This window comes from Mizuhopecten yessoensis, unplaced genomic scaffold (genome assembly GCF_002113885.1).
Source record: "Mizuhopecten yessoensis strain PY_sf001 unplaced genomic scaffold, ASM211388v2 scaffold10957, whole genome shotgun sequence".
Classification (NCBI taxonomy): domain Eukaryota; kingdom Metazoa; phylum Mollusca; class Bivalvia; order Pectinida; family Pectinidae; genus Mizuhopecten; species Mizuhopecten yessoensis.
The window spans coordinates 67,577-71,568 of record NW_018408806.1 but is presented as its reverse complement, the minus strand read 5'-3'; the positions used below and the strand labels follow the sequence as shown (position 1 = coordinate 71,568).

The window sequence follows — 3,992 nt, the reverse complement described above, 5'->3', positions numbered from 1 at the left end:
TCACTGATACAGGTACAGGACTGATTACAAGTATGTCACTGATACTGGTACAGGACTGATAACAAGTATGTCACTGATACAGGTACAGGACTGATTACAAGTATGTAACTGATACAGGTACAGGGCTGATTACAAGTATATCACCGATACAGGTACAGGACTGATTACAAGTACGTCACTGATACAGGTACAGGACTGATTACAAGTATGTAACTGATACAGGTACAGGGCTGATTACAAGTATATCACTGATACAGGTACAGGACTGATTAAAAGTATGTCACTGATACTGGTACAGGACTGATTACAAGTATGTCACTCGGACAGGCACAGACTGATTACAAGTTTATCACTGGTACAGGTACAGACAAATTACAAGTATGTCACTGATACAGGTACAGACTGTTTACAAGTATATCACTGATACAGGTACAGGACTGATTACAAATATGTCACTCGGACAGGTACAGACTGATTACAAGTTTATCACTGGGACAGGTACAGACAAATTACAAGTATGTCACTGATACAGGTACACGACCGATGACAAGTATATCACTCGGACAGGTACAGGACTTATTAAAAGTATATCACTGATACAGGTACAGGACTGATTACAAGAATGTCACTGATACAGGTACAGGACTGATTAAAAGTATGTCACTGATACTGGTACAGGAATGATAACAAGTATGTCACTGATACAGGTACAGACTGTTTACAAGTATATCACTGATACAGGTACAGACTAATTACAGGGATATCACTCGGACAGGTACAGGACTGATAACAAGTATGTCACTGATACTGGTACAGGACTGATAACAAGTATGTCACTGATACAGGTACAGGACTGATTACAAGTATGTCACTCGGACAGGTACAGACTGATTACAAGTTTATCACTGGGACAGGTACAGACAAATTACAAGTATGTCACTGATACAGGTACAGGACTGATGACAAGTATATAACTCGGACAGGTACAGGACTGATAACAAGTATGTCACTGGGACAGGGACAGGACTGAGTACAAGAATATCACTGATACAGGAACAGGACTGATTACAAGTATGTCACTCGGACAGTTACAGACTGTTTACAAGTATATCACTGGGACAGGTACAGACTGATTACAAGTATGTCACTGGGACAGGTACAGACTGTTTACAAGTATATCACTGGGACAGGTACAGACTGATTACAGGTATGTCACTGGGACAGGTACAGAACTGATTACAGGTATATCACTGGGACAGGCACAGACTAATTACAAGTATATCACTGGGAAAGGTACAGACTAATAAAAGTATATCACTGGGACAGGTACAGACTAATTACAGGTATATCACTGGGACAGGCACAGACTAATTACAAGTATATCACTGGGACAGGTACAGACTGATTACAAGTATGTCACTGGGACAGGTACAGACTGTTTACAAGTATATCACTTGAACAGGTACAGGACTGATTACAAGTGTATCACTCGGACAGGTACAGGACTGATTACAAGTATGTCACTCGGACAGGTTCAGGACTGATTACAAGTCTATCACTCGGACAGGTACATGACTTATTACAAGTATATCACTGATACAGGTACAGTACTGATTACAAGTATGTCACTCGGACAGGTTCAGACTGATAACAAGGATATCACTGGGACTGGTACAGGAGTGATTACAAGTATGTCACTGATACTGGTACAGGACTGATAACAAGTATGTCACTGGGACAGGTACAGACTGATAACAAGTATATCACTGGGACTAGTACAGGACTGATTACAAGTATGTCCCTCGGACAGGTTCAGGACTGATTACAAGTCTATCCCTCGGACAGGTACATGACTTATTACAAGTATATCACTGGTACAGGTACAGGACTGATTACAAGTATACTGATTACAAGTATGTCACTTATATAGGTATAGGACTGATTACAAGTATGTCACTGATTCACTGATTACAAGTATGTCACTCGCACAGGTTCAGACTGATAACAAGTATATAACTGGGACTGGTACAGGACTGATTACAAGTATGTCCCTCGGACAGGTTCAGACTGATAACAAGGATATCACTGGGACTGGTACAGGACTGCTTACAAGTATGTCACTGATACAGGTACAGACTAATTACAGGTATAGTATGTCACTCGGACAGGTTCAGGACTGATTACAAGTATATCACTCGGACAGGTACAGGACTGATTACAAGTGTGTCACTTATATAGGTACAGGACTGATTACAAGTATCTCACTGATACAGGTACAGGACTGATTACAAGTATGTCACTGTTACAGGTTTAGACTAATTACAGGTATATCACTGGGACAGGTACAGGACTGATTACAAGTATACTGATTACAAGTATGTCACTTATATAGGTACAGGACTGATTACAAGTATGTCACTGATACAGGTACAGACTAATAACAAGTATATCACTGGGACAGGAACAGGACTGATTACAAGTATGTCACTGATACAGGTTTAGACTAATTACAGGTATATCACTTGGACAGGTACAGACTAATTACAAGTATGTCACTGGGACAGTTACAGGACTGATTACAAGTATATCGCTCGGACAGGTACAGGACTGATTACAAGTATATCACTGGGACAGGTACAGACTAATTACAGGTATATCACTTGGACAGTTACAGACTAATTACAAGTATGTCACTGTGACAGTTACAGGACTGATTACAAGTATATAGCTCGGACAGGTACAGGACTGATTACAAGTATATCAGTGGGACAGGTACAGGACTGATTACAAGTATATCACTGGGCCAGGTACAGGACTGATTACAAGTATGTCCCTGGACAGGTACAGGACTGATTACAAGCATGTCACTGGGACAGGTACAGGACTAATTACAGGCCTTGGAATATCACTGATACAGGAACAGGACTGATTACAAGTATGTCACTGGGACAGGTACAGGACTGATTACAAGTATGTCACTTGGACAGGTACAGGACTAATTACAGGCCTTGGTATATCACTGATACAGGTACAGGACTGATTACAAGTATGGTATCACTAATACAGGTACAGGACTGATGACAAGTATATCACTGGGACAGGTATAGGACTAATTACAGGGATATCACTGATATAGGTACAGGACTGATTACAAGTATGTCACTGGGACAGGTACAGGACTAATTACAGGTATATCACTGATATAGGTACAGGACTGATTACAAGTATGTCACTGATACAGGTACAGGATTGATTACAAGTATGTCACTTATATAGGTACAGGACTGATGACAAGTATGTCACTGATACAGGTACAGACTAATAACAAGTATATCACTGGGACAGGTACAGGACTGATTACCAGTATGTCACTGATACAGGTTTAGACTAATTACAGGTATATCACTTGGACAGGTACAGGACTGATTACAGGTATGTCACTGGACACGGTACAGGACTGATTTCAGGTATATCACTAATACAGGTACAGGACTGATTACAAGTATGTCACTGATTCAGGTACAGGACTGATTACAGGTATATCACTAATACAGATACAGGTCTGATTTCAGGTATGTCACTGATACAGGTATATCACTAATACAGATACAGGACTGATGACAAGTATGTCACTGATACAGGTACAGGACTGATTTCAGGTATGTCACTGATACAGGTATATCAATAATACAGATACAGGACTGATGACAAGTATGACGAAATCTGATAATTTGATATTAAAAACTTGTTATGATGAATGTGTCAACGTGAATGATCCGTGGATTTGTAACATTAAGAATGAATTAACTGCCCTAGGTCTTGGTTATATTTTTGAATCGAATCTACCATTGGTAAACACTTTTGAAATTATTGAACACAGATTGAAAGATGTTACTAAGCAAAATATGTTGGCAAAGATAGCAGCTTCATCAAAAGGTAGACTATATCAATATCTTATAGACAGTCATAGTATTCAGTTTTATCTCCGTAAA

At 39.8% G+C, this 3,992-nt stretch overlaps 1 protein-coding gene across 1 annotated transcript in view; it reads left to right on the top strand.

Moving 5' to 3' along the window:
• LOC110464084 (potassium voltage-gated channel subfamily KQT member 1-like) overlaps window positions 1-3,992 on the top strand; it is a 98,637-nt gene that overhangs the window by 73,190 nt on the left and 21,455 nt on the right. The window lies entirely within an intron of this gene.